This window comes from Pongo pygmaeus, chromosome 6 (genome assembly GCF_028885625.2).
Source record: "Pongo pygmaeus isolate AG05252 chromosome 6, NHGRI_mPonPyg2-v2.0_pri, whole genome shotgun sequence".
Classification (NCBI taxonomy): Eukaryota; Metazoa; Chordata; class Mammalia; order Primates; family Hominidae; genus Pongo; species Pongo pygmaeus.
The window spans coordinates 147,715,457-147,733,190 of record NC_072379.2 but is presented as its reverse complement, the minus strand read 5'-3'; the positions used below and the strand labels follow the sequence as shown (position 1 = coordinate 147,733,190).

The 17,734-nt window shown below is 44.7% G+C and overlaps 1 pseudogene; it reads right to left on the bottom strand.

Annotated features, from left to right (window-relative positions):
• Nucleotides 1–10,209: 10,209 nt before the first annotated feature.
• Nucleotides 10,210–10,651, bottom strand: LOC129041656 (large ribosomal subunit protein eL32-like; annotated as a pseudogene).
• Between the last annotated feature and the right edge of the window lie 7,083 nt (nucleotides 10,652–17,734).

Sequence of the window (17,734 nt, the reverse complement as noted above, 5' to 3'; positions counted from 1 at the left end):
TTTGGCAAAGTAATTACCTTTTCCTGGACGCTGTCAAGGAGAGCAGCGCTTCAACACCAATATCTAAGATCAAGTCGCACGGATCCCCAGGGTCAGTAGGAGGATTCAGACACAGGCTAGGCGCCTCGCTCCTGACCACTGGATTGGCATCACCACAAGTAAGGTCACAGCTGAGTAGAAAATGCCTGAGGCAAAGTGGGGGTGAAAGAGGGGCCACCGAGCAGTGTGATAGGCAGCCCCTTCCGCCAGCTCATTATCCCCACCTGCTCCTGTCGTCACATATTAGAATCCTAATGCGAGTTTACGGAAAGTCAGCTGGAGCTTGTCCTCCATGTAATTCAGATCACGTTGCCTGCAGCTCTTAGGTACTCAAATAAACAGAAGGACTAATATTACTACTGAAAAAGTAATTAAGGGCATTCATTGTAAAGTAATAATGATTACCTCACCCTCACCATATGGCCAGAACTGATTAACACCTAGAAGAAATTATCTAAAACCTCTACAATCAGAATTAATGTCTCAGGTCATAATGAGAAACATTTTGTAGGGGGGGCTGGTGGGGGAAGGATGAAAAAGTGGTTGGGAGTTTACTAAACCAAGAGGCACAGACAAAATATTGAGGATAACATCCTTTTTCAGGATTTTTCATCTCATTCAGATTAGACAAGTTGTGTTTTTAGTGTAGAACCCATATCACAAATGCAAAAAATATTATAAGATTTACACATTGGAATTGTCACTTAATTGGATGAGTTTTTCCTCCATTGTTTCCTTTATAATGATGAGGAATTGATGGAAAAGTCTCCATCGAGGCTGGCAGTTTCTTAAATCACCAGGGAAGGGCTTAGCCCACTGATTGAAAATCTTTTTATCGTAAATTACTGGTTAAAATGCTGTTTGTTGTCAGGCGTATCATGGAGTGTGATTTAATCTCTTAAGATTAGTTAAAGTGGTAGAAATGTTAGCATTTCTAGGTAATGCCAAACAGGTTAGCATTACAAAAGATGCCTAGAAAGATGCGGACCCATTTGGAAGACAGGGTTGCTGTAAAAGCCAGTTTGCAGGTGCACCGTGGCGTGGCGGGGCTGACAGGTTGCCCCGGGCTGTTCTTGATTAGCGTGTGTGCCATAGGGTCATGTGGTGAAGCATAAGGAAGCAGAATTTGGGATATTTTCCCACCAGAATCCCTAAGATTACTCTGTGTACTGCTGGACAAAGCTTAATGGGCTCAACACCACCCTTGAGGGAAGGCAACAACGGAATCTCTTTTTTCTGCAAATACTTCCTTGGGTGGTGCATCATGATTCCCTGAGGCAGGATTTCCTGCGGCAGAGCTGGAGGGGACGGAGGGGCTGGTGGGGTTGGAGGGGCTGGTGGGGCTGGAGGGGCTGGTGGGGCTGGAGGGGCTGGTGGGGCTGGTGAGGTTGGAGGGGCTGGTGGGGCTGGAGGGGCTGGTGGGGCTTTTGAGTCTAGAAGTGCTGGAGTTCCAAGAACTTGGCCTGGAATCTTAAACCTACATTCGGTCTCTAGCTTTGCCTTTTTACTTATCTGTCTTTGACCACTAGAGAAATAGACAGACCTCATAATATTATTTCCTCGACTGCCTCTTAAAAGTCAAAACCTTAAATTAGGGACACCTCACATTTTGGTCAAGACCAGTGGACTTAGGTGAGAGTAAATCAGAGAATTCCCAAGGAGGAAGAAGTTATTCCTAGACAATGAATGAATCCCCTGGATTTGGGGTGCGGAGTGAGGTGACCAGCTGGTCACCCTGGGGGTGAACAGAGCCAAATGCATAAGCCTCATTGTTGTTTTAATAACCCAAGTTGGATTCAGGGAGTACCTGTGCAATTCTGTGATTAGCACATCGGGCAGTGAGATTTCCGCACGTTGTAGCTGAGAGGCCGGTTGCTGAGACGACCCCTTAGGGAACAGTGGAAAACTCTGCCTCCAGAATGGAGATCTGGCTTTCTCTTCCCCTGCTCAATCTGAGCTCAGGGATTCTGTACCCCTCGCTCTCCGGACAGTTTTTACACCAGATTATCTTCTAATTGCTGTGAATGCAGCCGCATCAGCATGTCCCCATCTGGGGACATTATCAATTTCAAACCTTGGTCAGTCATGAAGCCCCATTGAAGGACTTCATCCTGAAATCCACGAACGAAGAAAGAGATCCTGCAATGCTGTCATCTAAAATGCCTGAAAATGCCAGTGCTGCGACAGATGGCCCTGCTCGGTGTAAGTGACAATGCCCCCAGCAGGCCATTGATTCTGTTTGTGAAATTTAAATATCTGAACAATGACTGATGGTGCTAGGGAGAAGTGTACCTTCAATCCCCCCGACTCCCACCCCTGCCAGGGTTCAGCATATCTCAGTAGTCCTGGTAAAAATAGGTCAGTAAACAGCCGTATTTATGGTGAATGCTTGGGGTCCCTAGGTCATTGAGCCATGAACACTCATGGAACTGAGGTATGGCTGGGGATGGGGTTGGAAATAACTCGTTAAGCAGAAAACAGTGTATTCCACGTGCACAGAATACAGAAGGAACTGAGTTGGCAGCGATCAAGACAGTTCATGGGAGGAACTCAGAGGAAAATCAATGCTTTCTCTCTGTGAGAAAGTTTTGAATGCTTTTCCCTTTAAGGAAAGTGAAAACTGTCATTTAATTTTAAGGAACGTGATCATTATAAAAACCTGGACTCTTTCAAATTACAAAGTTTTGTTTATGAAAGCAAGAGTTTGACATTTCCCTTTAAGATGGAATGGGGAAAACCAGGATTATATTAAGCCTTGTTTATCAACAGCTCATAACAATGTGTGTTTCTGCATGCTTTTTCCTTACTCTGAAATAGGTTTTACTTTGCTTAAATTAGTAATTAGTAAATATTATTGCTTTATTGGTTTAATAATACATGTATTAAAAGCAGTTTATTTTCACAGAAAAAGCCTAATTATTTGGTATTGTATGCTACAAAAGAGAAATGCCATAATTCCCACTGGGGGCTGTGGATACTGGACCCCCATAACCAGGTGCCAGAGTTCACGTGGTGTTCAAAGTCCAAATTATAAGCATAGTGCCAAGGACTCTCAGGACGACTTCTGTAAATCTAAGCCTTCAGAAAAGGGATGGAACAGCAGAATGAGTGCCATCGTGGCTTGGATGGTTGGAGGTGCTTTGGGCATGAAGACCCTCTAACTGTGAAGTTAGAGGCTTCCAGTGTTAGCTCTGTTTTAAGTATATGCACAAAGTCACAGTCTCATAGCTGAGCTATTAAAAATAAAATCAACACCAAGATATACTTGAGAGTGACTCTTTTTAATCACTCAAAACACTTCCTTTTATCATCGATTACACATACCTTTGATCTTTGTCTTGTGTGAAAGTCTACTATAAAAATGTTTATCGTCATTGTGTCTATACTGATGAATTTAAAGGGTCTAGAAAATATTTCAGAAACAAGGTTTTGGCAGCCCCCCAAGCATTAATTAGCATCTGACTTAGAAACACCCATGTGCAAATGCGAAGCTCCAAAAGCGACTTTTGAGTCGCTTTTCCTTCTGTGTTATTGTTGTGTTATTGTTGTATGGATGGCATACAACAATATGTGTTATTGTTTCCTTCTGTGTTATTGTTGTATGGATGGCAGTGGCATGGTGGAAAGACACATGGGCTCTGCAACATTAGGGTTAAGACCCTCCGTGGGATTAGACTGCCCCAAGCAGTCCGGTGTCTATTCTGGGCTCTGGTCTGTAGGCCTCCTGGGGGCTGACAACAGCTGCCTTCAGGCTCTCAGGGTGGGGTCCTTCAAGGAGCAACTGAGCAGCTGCTGTGCTCCATCTTTCTCTTGCCCATCCTGGGAGAGCCTCTTTCCCTCCCCTTGTCCCTTCCTTTCTGGCTAAGAGACCATTCTCCTAACGGTGGGCTTCCTACTTCCTCCTTCAGCATTGGATGCGTCTGTCTCTGCCAGAGCAGTAACAGCCCCTGCCTGGAATATTTGTATTGTAATTTAAAAAACTGATATCTACTGTTTCTTGGGCTCTCTGATGCTAAGTGCTTCAGATGAATTATCCTTCCAAACCACCTCACACTCACAATTCCAGATCAATAAGTTATGGGTTGATCTTAGTGTTACTGGACAGGGATCCAGATCCAGACCCCAGGAGAGGGTTCTTGCATCTTGTGCAAGAAAGAATTCAGGGCGAGTTCATAGAGTAAAGTGAAAACAAGTTTATTAAGTAAAGGAATAAAAGAATGGCTACTCCACAGACAGAGCAGCCTCGAAGGCTGCTGGTTGCCCATTTTTATGGTTATTTCTTGATTACATGCTAAACAAGGGGTGAGTTATTTGTACCTCCCCCTTTTAGATTATATAGGATAACTTCCTGATGTTGCCATGGCATTTGTAAACTATCATGGCACTGGTGGGAGTGTAGCAGTGAGGATGACCAGAGGTTACTCTTGTGACCATCTTGGTTTTTGTGGGTTTTGGCCAGCTTCTTTACTGCAACCTGTTTTATCAGCAAGGTCTTTATGACCTGTATCTTGTGCCAACCTCCTATCTCATCCTGTGACTTAGAATGTCTTAACTGTCTGGGAATGCAGCCCAGTGGGTCTCAGCCTCATTTTACCCAGCTCGTATTCAAGATGGAGTTGCTCTGGTTCAAATGCCTCTGACATTAGGATGACATGGCTTCTTTTACATGTGGCTCTTTACACGAGATGTAGAAAAGTCTCCTGGACTATAGGAAAGACACACAAGCCCAACCTTCATCTGGAGAAAAGGAACTGGGTTTGGCCAGGCTAAACCCCACGTGGCTTGAAGTCTTGGTGTCCCATTCATGATGTTATTCCGTACTGAATAAGCCAGATGCTGAGAAGTCTGATACATGCTGAACTACTGTGTTTTGATGTGAATGTCTTGTTGAAATCCTATGGTCAGATGGCATGGTTGGCAGGAATTGGGAATTTTTCCCAGAGAGAGTGGATATTCCCACCATCAAAGATCTTGAGAAGATCAATAATCCCAGGATGGGGAATGAGGCCTGGGGAAGTGGCCTTTGGCCTGGGAGAGGGCATGGAGAAACTGCCCTTTCTCCGGGCCTCATGGGCCAGAAGGGACCCTGTTGAATAGTCCGTGCCTTACAAATTCTGAAAGCAGTCTTATCTAGAATTCAGTTTTAAAGAATTTCTGTATTGCAATTATTTCCTATTATCCCCAAGAGTAGTGGACATTTGTTTTTGCCCTCCTGATGTTCAACTCACCCTTTTTTGGTAATAGCACCTTCAATTTTCCTGGGGAAGACTGGATTCCCCACTCGTCCCATGGGTTTCAGACAGGGCTGGCCCCATCCCATGGCTTCCTGGGTGCACAAGTGACACAGAGCTGGCCGATGAGAGTACTGTGCACCGCTGGCCATGGTGACTGGTTCATGGCTGAGCATGGGATCCCAGATGGGCCAATCAGAGCCAGGCTTAGGTTCTTGCTAGGACTATCAGGCAGAGTCATCCTCTTACCTTTGGAAGGAATAAGCCTAGAGTTTCTGGGGGCCACCACTTGGAGAATAAAGTACACAGAGCGAAACAGAGCCAAGAAAGAGAGCTTGAATCCTGAAGACATGCAGCCAGGTCTTCAGACTGAAGACCTGAGCCTCTGAATCCAGCCATGCCCAAATTAAGAACATGCCTGTACTTTTTCAGCTTTGTGAACCAAAGAACTCTCTTTTTGGCTGGAGTCAGTTTTGATTGGAGTTTCTGTCATTTTCTTCTAAAGATATCTTATTAGATGTATAAGCTATGTCTCATCTATCACCGTGGGAAGTTCACGAGGGGTCCTTGCCCATGCTTGACTAAAGTGCACTGTGTGAGAACAGCAACAGCTTAAGAAGCTGATGCAGACCCTACAGGAAGTCATCTGCAGTGGGGAGGTGGACAGCGGCAGTCTGAGGCCTGATACCACCAAAGGCTGCAAGCTTTCCACCGGACCGATGTGTGGAGCATGTCATTTTATTTGTAGATCCTCAGAAATACCTGGGAAGGGCATCTAGTTAAGAGGCTCTGGATGTCATAATAATTTGGGCATTAAAAGCTAATGTTTATACCCATGTTCATATCAGCATTATTGACAACAACCAAAAGGTAGACGCAATGCAAGTATTCACACACAGATGAATAAATAAACAAAATGTGTTCTAGCCATACAATGGGGTATTATTCAGCTTTAAAAATGAAGGAAATTCTACCACATGCTACAACATGGATGAATTTTTAGGACGTTATGCTAAATGAAATAAGCCAATCACAAAAAACCCCACAGAATATTTTATGATTGTACTTATAAGAGGTATGTAGAGTAGTCAAATTCAGAAAGTAGAACAGTGGTTACCACGGGCTGGTGGAAGGGGGAAATGAGGAATTCTTGTTTAATGTGTACAGAGTTTCAGTTTTGCAAGAGCTCTGAAGATGGATGGTGGTGATGTTTGCACAACAATGTGGTTCTACCGAAAATGATTGAACTGGACACATAAATACGATAAAGATGGTACATTTTGTGCATGTATATTTTACAACAGTTTTTGTTTTTTAAAGCTAATGTTATCTCATTCTCATTATATTTCAGGCAGCGAGGCCAGTCAACACTTGGATTACACAGCTAAGTGTTTTACATTGTGCCAGGGAGGAACAGACAGAGTTGACTGGGGTGAGAAGGCTGAAAATAGGTTCTAGGTTTCTTCAAGGAGTTTCAGATTGGAGACAGGTCCTGAATCAGTAATGAATATTATAGGAACAGTCCATAAATTTAATTTAGGCTACCTACAAGAGCTAGAAGTTCATTCTTTTCTTTCTTTCTTCCCTCCTTCCCTCCCTTCCTTCCTTCCTTTCCTTCCTCTCTTTCTCTCTTTTGTTTCTTTTGACAGGGTCTCACTCTGTTGCCCGGGTTGGAGTGCAGTGGTGCCACATCATAGCTCACTGCTACTTCAACCTCCTAGGCTCAAGCAATCCTCCCACCTCAGCCTCCCAAGTAGCTAGAATTGCAGGCATATGCCACTACACCTGGCTTTTTTTTTTTGGAGAGATAGGGTCTCACTGTTTTGCCCAGGCTGGTCTCAAACTCCTGGGCTCAAGCGATCCTCCTGCCTTGGCCTCCCAAAGTGCTGAAATTACAGTTGTAAGCCACTGCACCCAGCCCTTTCTGAGAATATTTAATACACTTAGAGGTGAGACCTAGCAATATTGGAGCTACAGTCTTAGTTTTTGTTTTTGATTCTTCCACTGTGAATCTGGATCACCTGTAGAATGAACGTGGTGGAAAGCCAGAGGAACTGGTGAGCCCCTGTGTCATAGTGGGGTAGGTAAGAGTGCTTTGGGAGTAATGAGATCCTTGCTGTAGGGAAAAATGTAGGGAAAGATCTGGGGTTCTTGGTGTTCCTTTCATCCTTTATTTCTTCCCTTCCTTGCTCCAGGCAGCATTTATCCTCTGCATAAAAATTGCGTTAAAAATAATTTTCAGCCTTTAATCCCGGCACTTTGGGAGGCTAAGGTGGGTGGATCACTTGAGGTCAGGAGTTTGAGACCAGCTTGGCCAACATGGCAAAACCCTGTCTCTACTAAAAATACAAAAATTAGCTGGGCATGGTGGCGCTCACTTGTAGTCCCAACTCTCTGAGAGGCTAAGGCAGGAGAATTGCTTGAACCCAAGAGGTGAAGGTTACAGTGAACTGAGATCATGCCACTGCACTGCAGCCTGGGTGACAAGAGCAAGACTCTGTCTCAAAAACATAAAAGAGGCCAGGCGCAGTGGCTCATGCCTGTAATCCCAGCACTTTGGAAGGCCGAGGCGGGCAGATCACAAGGTCAGGAGATCTAGACCATCCTGGCTAACATGGTAAAACCTCGTCTCTACTAAAATTACAAAAAATTAGCTGGGCGTGGTGGCGGGCACCTGTAGTCCCAGCTACTCGGGAGGCTGAGGCAGGAGAATGGTGTGAACCTGGGAGGCGGAGGTTGCAGTGAGCTGAGATCCCGCCACTGCACTCGAGCCTGGGTGACAGAGTGAGACTCCATCTCAAAATAAAATAAAATAAAATAAAATAAAATAAAATAAAATAAAATAAAATAAAACAAAACAAAACAAAACAAAACGAATTTTCAAATGCTTCCCTTTGAAATACAGAGGACCAAAGTGGATAAGCCCTGCTGACCTTGAACACAAGAGGCAGCATGCCAGGACCTTGCATGAAGAGGCCTTTCTCGCAGGGTGAAAAGCGCGCTTACCAGCCTGAGCCCTAGCGGCTTCAGCCTGATGAACTTGGTACTGTGGAGAGAAGAGTGATGGAGAAGGAAAGAGGAAGGGAGATAAGGCCTCAGGGACTTCCAGGTGCCTATCCCAGGAAGGCAGGCTGTCCATATGCTCGAAATATTCCTAGCACAACCTGTAACGATTGTATTTTGTACCATTCTCCAATTAGGTTAGTGACTGTGTATGTTCCATGTGTGACTGTGTACTCTTTCAGGTGGTGTGAGGCATAATGGCAGAATGACATGTATATATTTTATTCCTCTTCATTAAAACAGTGATTCATCAGGTTATGGGTGCACCAAAATCTCACAGATCACCACTAAAGAACTTAATCATGTAACCAACCACCACCTGCTCCCCAATAATCTTTGGAAATAAAAGATTAAAAAATTAAAAAAATTAAAAAACCAAAATTCATCTCTTAAAAAAAAAAAAAGTAATTAAAAATGGTGGTCAGGCTGGGTGCGGTGGCTCATGCCTGTAATCCCAGCACTTTGGGAGGCTGAGGCAGGCAGATCACGAGGTCAAGAGATAGAGACCATCCTGGCCAACGTGGTGAAACCCTGTCTCTACTAAAATACAAAAAAATTAGCTGGGTGTGGTGGCATGCACCTGTAATCCCAGCTACTCAGGAGGCTGAGGCAGGAGAATTGCTTGAACGTGGGAGGCAGAGGTTGCAGTGAACCAAGCTCACACCACTGCACTCCCGCCTGGCAACAGAGTGAGACTCCGTCTCAAAAAAAAAGTAGTCAATGAGATGAAGAAAAAGATAAAAAAGCAAGGGGGTGGAATAGGGACTGATGAAGGCGTGCATTTTCTACCAGTATACACCAGACTGCGTTTCAGGAGGTTACACAATAAGGTTTTATCCACAAGATGAAGTGAAACCCAGGGACTTTAAAACGTCCACATTTATTTTAACACATAGCTCATTTAGGGGAAAGGAATTGAGTTTCAAGAAATTGAAACTTACAGGATTGCTTAAAACCTTGTTGATGGAACTAGAGCTAGAAAAACTCCATTGACCTGTTAAATCAATGATGACCATTCAGTGGGTTTAATCTCAACAGTTTCTGCGGAGCACTTTGTTAAACATCCTGAGGAGCGGTGCCCCCAATGGTCTGGAAATTCTTTGATTCTGAATTTTCAATCAATTAACCTCCTTAAAATCATTTCCCCAGGAAGATATTTTTTAAAAAGTAGAGAGATGATGTGAAGTTTAAAACTGAGTGTCAACTTGATTGGATTGAGGGATACAAAGTATTGATCCTGGGTGTGTCTGTGCCGGTGTTGCCAGAAGAGGTTAACATTTGAGGCAGTGGGCTGGGAAAGGCAGCCCTTAATCTGGTGGCATAATCTAATCAGCTTCCAGAGAATATAAAGCAGTCAGAAAAACGTGAAAAGGAGAGACTGGCCTAGCTTCTCAGCCCACATCTTTCTCCCGTGCTGATGCTTCCTGCCCTCGAACATCAGACTCCAAGTTCTTCAGTTTTGGGACTCGGACTGTCTCTCCTTTCTCCTCAGCTTGCAGACAGCCTATTGTGGGACCTTGTAATCATGTAAGTTAATACTTAATAAACTCCTATATATATATAATATATATGTATATCTCTTATTATATCCTACTAGTTCTGTCCTTTTAAGAGAATCCTGACTAATACCGATGATGAAGAAATAATTCACATTTTAAGGTGTGTTTATTTGTTATGATTTTATCTTATTTTAATTTATTTTTAGAGATGGGATCTCACTGTATCACTCATGCTGGAGTGCAGTGGCACAATCATAGCTCACTGCAGCCTTCAAACTCCTGTGCTCCGGCAATCTTCATACCTCAGCCTCCTGGGTAGCTAGGACTACAGGCACGTGCCACCATACTTGGCTAAATTTTTGGCAGTTTTAATGGTTTTATTTAAGCACAAATAAAATGTGCACATGAGCTGTATATTCATTTTCTTTGCTGCGCAGCCTGGCATTGGGGTCGGTGACTCTGAGAGCAGCTGGGCTGCCCTTTCCATATGGCTTTGCGGTTCTTGGAGGAAACACTGTGAGCGATCTCCGCACAGGGAGATTTGCTGCACATCAGCAGCACTTCCAGCTCCTCGACATTGTGTACCAGGAACTTCCAGAAGCCACTGGGCGGCATGTGCTTTGTTTTTTTGTTCCCATAACCAGTGTTGGGCATCAATATCTGGCCCTTGAATGTTCTCCAAACCCTGTTGCCAATACTTCTGGGTTTCCACCAGTTACACTTAATTTTGACATATTGATCTGACTGGTGCCGGATGAACTTCTTGGTCTTCTTTTTGACAGTCTTGGGCTTCATGAGGGGTCTGAGGTCAGCTGTCATGTCAAGTAGATGGTTATCACCTCCGTAGGCAGCACGGAGGAAGACAGACTGGCTAATTTTTTAATTTTAATTTTTGTAGAAGTGGGGGTGGGGGTCTCACTAGGTTGCCCAGGTTGGTCTTGAATTCCTAGCCTCAAGTGATCCTTCTACCTCACTCTCCCAAAGTGCTGGGATTACAGGCGTGAGTCACTGCATTCAGTTTAGGTGTGTTTATATAGGTGCGGTAATAATCTGTAATCTTGAATTCTTTGAGTATTCTCTCGTATTTAGACAATCATTGCAACATTTAAGCAAATTTGATCTACTAAATTTACTATTATGATTTATAAAAATCACTTAAAAGAGTGCGGAATTTTTGCCTTCTGTGGCAGATGCTGTCATTGCTCTTGGATCCTTTTTCCAATTTCAGGCTTACTAGTTGCAGCGATTTTCTCTCTGACACCCAGCAAGTATCTGCATATGGAGGGTAGTTACTTCTGAGTGGGTCCCAGAGCAAGAGAGGGCTTAGCAGCAGGTCCAAGCTGTGGAACAAATGGCCCTGCTACTGGGGCCATATGGCTCAGCAGATCCCACGATGCTAGAGGAATCCATGCTTGATAAAGACACCATCTCTAGCAAACCCCATTAAGAGCATGTCAGTGTAGACTCCAAAATTCTGAACAAGGCCATGCCACCTGGGGAGGAAAACTATACATCATTGGAAAAAGCTCTTCTTGTATTTTCTCCTTTTGTTGCCATTTTGCCTGTTCAGGACCCTTCCTGCTCACTACCTCCTTCAAAGCAGTCTTAGGAGTACTATTTATTTATTTGCTGTTTTTTGAAATGGAGTCTTTCTCTGTCACCCAGGCTGGAGTGCAGTGGCGTGATCTCGGCTCACTGAATCTTCACCTCCCCGGTTCAAGCAATTCTCATGCCTTAGCCTCCAGAGTAGCTGGCATTACAGGGGTGCGCCACCATACCCGGCTGATTTTTTGTATTTTTAGTAGAGATGGGATTTCACCATGTTGGCCAGGTTGGTCTCGAACTCCTGACCTCAGGTGATCCACCCACCTCAGCCTCCCAAAGTGCTGGGATTACAGGCATGAGCCACCACACCCGGTGGAAAAAGCTCTTCTTATGCTGTTGGGAACTGGTATGGTTTGGCTCTGTGTTCCCACCCAAATCTCCCCTTGAATTGTGATCATCCATCCCCATATGTCATGGGAGGAACCTGGTGAGAGGTAATTGAATCACAGGGGCAGGTTTTTCCCAGGCTGTTCTTGTGATGGTGAGTAAGCCTCATGAGATCTGACGGTTTTATAAAGGGGAGTTTCCCTGCACAAAATCTCTTGCCTGCCTCATTGAAGACGTCCCTTCGCTCTTCCTTTGTCTTCTGCCATGATTGTGAGGCCTCCCCAGCCATGTGGAACTGTGAGTCCATTAAACCTCTTTCCTTTATAAATTACCCAGTCTCAGGTCTGTCTTTATCAGCAGTGTGAAAACAAACTAATACAGGCATGAAGTATATTTTGACTATGGATATCAACCGACATATGACCAGAGAGCCTATCATGAGTTGGCTGCTATGGTGCTGTCATAAAGCGGCGTGAGCACAGAGCGATCTAGGATAACGTAAAAGTGCTGCATCCAGGATAGAGCCTGAGCGTGTCTGGGGCACAAGTAAGTTACACAAAGAGGCGGTCCAGACCCCATGTCATTCAGTGCCCTTGCATCCATTCTTCTCCCAAGCTTCTGTCCATGGCCCTGTGGGGTGCTCCCTATGACCAACTGATGGAGGAAACAATCTGGGCCTGGTTTGTGGAAGGTTGGACTCCTACTGCAGGACTGCCTAACTCAGAAGTGGCCCTGAAGTCTGTGGTGAGTGCAAACTCTCTCCACAGAGCTTCTGCTTCACGTGGAGAAAAGTGCCCCAGGTGAGGATGCACTTGGCCTCCTGAGAAGTGGCTAAGGCTTGCCTGGTTTGTCAGGACCCTGGAAGAAGTGATCTGCGAAGGAGTTTGGGAAAGAGGCCTGCGCGTCGACCTAGGGGAGTCACCCAGTGTGTGAGACTTTTGGTATCATCATCAAGGCCCAGCCAGGAACATCCACTTTAGAGGAGGCACTGGATAAGCAGATGGACAGCACGACTCACCTTGATGTCAGCCAGCCGCCATCCTCAGCCAGCCCAGTGTTCACACCATGGGCTGACCAGGGGAATAACTTTGGTGGGAGAGGTAGAGGTTGTGAATGTGCCTGACAGAATTGGATCACTAAGGCTAATTTGACTCCTGCTCTGCCTGTCAGCAGCAGACACTAATACTGGGCTCCATGACATGGTACAACCTCTTTCTTTCTTTTTTTTTTTTTGAGATGGAGTCTCCCTTTGTTTCCCAGGCTGGAGTGCAGTGGCATGATCTCAGCTCACTGCAACCTCTGCCTTCTGGGTTCAAGCAATTCTGCCTCAGCCTCCCAAGTAGCTGGGATTACAGGTACCTGCCACCACACCCAGCTCATTTTTGTATTTTTAGTAGAGACGGGGTTTCACCATATCGGCCAGGCTGGTCTCGGATTCCTGACCTCAGGTGATCTGCCCGCCTCAGCCTCCCAAAGTGCTGGGATTACAGGCGTGAGCCACCGCGCCCGGCCGACATGGTACAATCTCCTGAGACCACTTAGGCACTTGGCAGCAAGTTGAGTATATTAGAGACTTTCCACCCTAGAAATATGTGGCAGTGATTTCTTTGTGACCAGAATTGGTATAGCTTCCAGATACGGGTTTAAATTTTCCGCCACTACTATCTAAGGGCACACAAAATGCCCAATTTATTGATAGGAGATCTTGCAAAATGCTGGCGTGCATGAAGGGGCTCACTTTTAGCTAAGTAGGTGCAACAGTGGACACATGACCGAGAGATCCACTGGCTGCGCCCCTCTCATGTTGCAGGTCTTTCTCAGGCTGCTGTTCCCCCATCAGCCAGTCTTCGTCCTCCCATGCTCCTAACCACCAGCCAAGTCCATGTATATTCATACCCCGTCCTTGGGGCACATTTCCCTCCATACCGAGCGAAAGTTCTGCACACTGGAAGGCTTTCCCTTCACCACCCCTTCTCAAGGTCACTTTTGAGTTGGGTTCTAGCACAGTAGCAGTCCATTTTTAGCTAAACCATCCTTGAGCCAGGTCCAGCTCCTGACCTGGAAGAATATTGGAGTGTCCTTTTAAAAGCATGTCTTAGAGGGGCTGGTTAGCTCAGTTGGTTAGAGCATGGTGCTAACAAAAGCATATCTTTTTTTTTTTTTTTTTTTTTTTGAGACAGGGTCTCCTTCTGTTGTCCAGGCCTGAATGCAGTGGTGTGGCCATAGCTCACTGCAATTGCGAACTCCTGGGCTCAAGTGATCCTCTCACCTCAGCCTCCCGAGAAACTCATACTACAGACACATGCCGCTGCACCTAGCGAATTTTTATTTTTATTTTTTTAAAGTAGAGGCCAGGCATGGTGGCTCACTCCTGTAATCCCAGCACTTTGGGAGGCTGAGGCGGGTGGATTGCCTGAGGTCAGGAGTTCGAGACCAGACTGGCCAACATGGTGAAACCCCATCTCTATTAAAAATACAAAAATAAGCCAGGCATGGTGATGGGCACCTGTTACCCCAGCTACTCTGGAGGCTGAGGCAGGAGAATCGCTTGAACCTGGGAGGTGGAGGTTGCAGTGAGCTGAGGTCATGCCACTGCACTCCAGACTGGGTAACAAGAGCAAAACTCCATCTCAAAAAAAAAAAAACAACAACAAAAAAAGATAGATAGATAAATAAAGTAGAGACAAGGTCTTGCTGTATTGCCCAGGCTGGTAAAAGCACATCCGAGCCCCCAGCTTGAGAGGACACCTCTGGGGTTGGCTTACTGTCCTTCAGGGAATAGTACATACCTTGGAACCAACCGTCATCACATGTGCTCTGCCCCTGAAGGGTAGCACGTGGACATCTGGGAACCAACGCCTAGAAGTAGGAGTGGCCCTTCTCACCATCACCTTCAGAGACCCACTTGGGAAATGCAGCCTTCCTATACTTGTAACTTTATGTCTGCTGGGTTGTTGAGGGTTTGCAGGGAGGACACTTTCAATAGGGAATACAATACGGTTTCCATTGTACCTAAAGCTGTGGGCGCCAACTGGTGGGGTCATTTGATCTCCTCCTGGCAGTGGACAGCAGGCAATGAGGGAGTCAGTGCACTGATAGGTGACAGGTTGTCATGAGGAGACAGGCTTACTGCTACATGATGGGGGCAGAGAGAGTCATGTTTAGAACCCACTAGGGCACCTCGGCTGGACGCAGCGGCTCACACCTGTAATCCCAGAACTTTGGGAGGCTGAGGCGAGTGGATCACCTGAGGTCAGGAGTTTGAAACTAGCCTGGCCAACATGGTGAAACCCTGTCTCTACTAAAAATACAACAATTAGCCAGGCATGGTGGTGGGTGCCTGTAGTCCCAGCTACTCTGGAGGCTGAGGCAGGAGAATCTCTTGAACTCGGAAGGCAGAGGTTGCAGTGAGCCGAGATCGCGCCATTGCACTGCAGCCTGGGTGACAAGAGCAAAACTGCATCTCAAAAAACAAAACAAAACAAAAATACAACTCACCATGGCACCTCTTACTGCTCTGCACTTACAACTGTGAATAGACAATTATAGCAACTACAATGTGACCAGGGGGTGACAACTAGGGGTGCAGGCTCCTCAGAGATGACCCATCAGACAAATACTGGCCTAGAATGAGGGAAATTTAGAATGGAGAGTAGAGGAGAAAGACGAAAATCAGTTACAGTCTGAGGACCAACCAGTAGAAACTTGTCCCACTCAGCTTTCTCTTCAAAGCTTTTTCTTCTAGAAATTGTGACTAGCCCTTGTCGCAGAGGATTACCTTGACAGACACAAATGGATCTGGCTGGTGCAATGGGTGGGCAGTACTCTACCCATGTTCCCTGTGACCTTGTACTATTTTTGGGCACACTAGTTCCTGAGGGTTTTCTCTCCCAACAGTCAGGACCCACATCTCTTTGTTGGAGGGCTGCCCTCCAGCGGCCAGAGCTGGAAATGCCTGAGAATTTATTAGTATATTCCCTTGGGGCCGCCCTTGGCCAATAGTTGATGGCTACTGGGATATAAATTCTCTGCTCTTTTGCTGCTAATTAGGACAGTTTTCAGGTGTGACCTACGTTGTCTCCAGAGCTCTCTCTGGGATTGAGTTGAAGGTACTCTATATGCGACTTTGACATTGTTACCCTTGCTTGGCCTCCTCACCTTCCTATCCGTAATTCTCCATTCCTTTACCATTTTTTCCTAATAAATTACTTTTACATGAATTATTACCATTATTATTATTATTATTATTATTATTATTATTTTGAGATGGAGTCTGGCTGTGTTGCCCAGGCTGGAGTGCAGTGGTATGATCTCAGCTCACTGCGATCTCCGTCTTCCAGGTTCCAGTGATTCTCCAATCTCCACCTTCCAGCTTCAAGCGATTCTCCTGCCTCAGTATCCCGAGTAGCTGGGATTACACCAGGCCTGGCTAATTTTTGTATTTTTAATAGAGATGGAGTTTCACCGTATTGGCCAGGCTCGTCTCAAACTCCTGACTTCAAGTGATCTGCCTGCCTTGGCCTCCCAAAGTGCTGGGATTATAGGCGTGAGCCACCGCGCCCAGCCCACTTTTACATGAATTCTTGTCTGGACACTTTCAATAGGGAATACAATATGGTTTCCATCATACCTAAAGCTGTCGATGCCAACTGGTCAGGTCATTTGGTCTCCTCCTGGCAGTGGACAGCAGGCAATGAGGGAGCCAGTATGCTGACAGGTGACAGGTTGTCATGAGAAGGCAGGCTTACTGCTACACAATGGGGGCAGATAACTTAAGCTAAGACATTTTCTTAGGTGTTTGAAGTGAGAGAACCAGATGTGTTAATTTTGTCATCAGAGTTTAAGTGTCTAAGGGAATTTAATTTTCTAAGTCATGTTAAACATTTAAAGATGATTTGGTCAGGTAAGAGTTCATCGAAATATTAATAAAGGGACAAATAAAAGTGGCTGTTCTTTTTCATATAAAATTAGTTAGATTTATAAATAAAATAGCAAGATTTAAAAATAGAGCTTCAAGTTTTAAAATATATTAGGTTTCTAATTCATAACTAATACAGTTGACTTGAAGAAAATAAATATCTTTAGAAATTGCTTTTCAGGTTGGAGAGTAGTTTTTGAGCAGCAGAAGCTCATTATATTTCAAAGAAAATAAATATTGAATGAATAAATTCCAGGCTTAACTTTATGCTTATAAATTTCTGTAGGTATATTCTTCATTGTAAGTGTGAATTATCAAAAATATCCAGCAAGGTATATAAAGTACTCAAGTCAATATCAAAATGTCAAGCCTGAACTAAAAATTAGAAGCACTCAAACCAAAATTGACAAATGGGATCTAATTAAACTAAAGAGCTTCTGCACAGCCAAAGAAACTATCATTAGAGTGAACAGGCAACCTACAGAATGGGAGAACATTTTTGCAATCTACCCATCTGACAAAGGTCTAATATCCAGAATTTACAAGGAGCTTAAACATATTTACAAGAAAAAACGAACAACCCCATCAAAAAGTGGGCAAAGAATATGAACAGACACTTCTTAAAAGAAGACATTTACATGGCCAACAAACATATGAAAAAAAGCTCACCATTGCTGATTATCAGAGAAATGCAAATCAAAATCACAATGAGATACCATCTCACGCCAGTCAGAATGGCGATTATTAAAAAGTCAGGAAACAACAGATGCTGGAGAGGATGTGGAGAAATAGGAACTCTTTTACATTGTTTGTGGGAATGTAAATTAGTTCAACCATTGTGGAAGACAGTATGGCAGTTCCTCAAGGATCTAGAACCAGAAGTACCATTCGACCCAGCAATCCCATTACTGGGTATATACCCAAAGGAATATAAATCATTCTACTATAAAGACACATGCACACATATGTTTCTTGCAGCACTATTTACAATAGTAAAGACATGGAACCATGTGGCACATATACACCATGGAATACTATGCAGCCATGAAAAG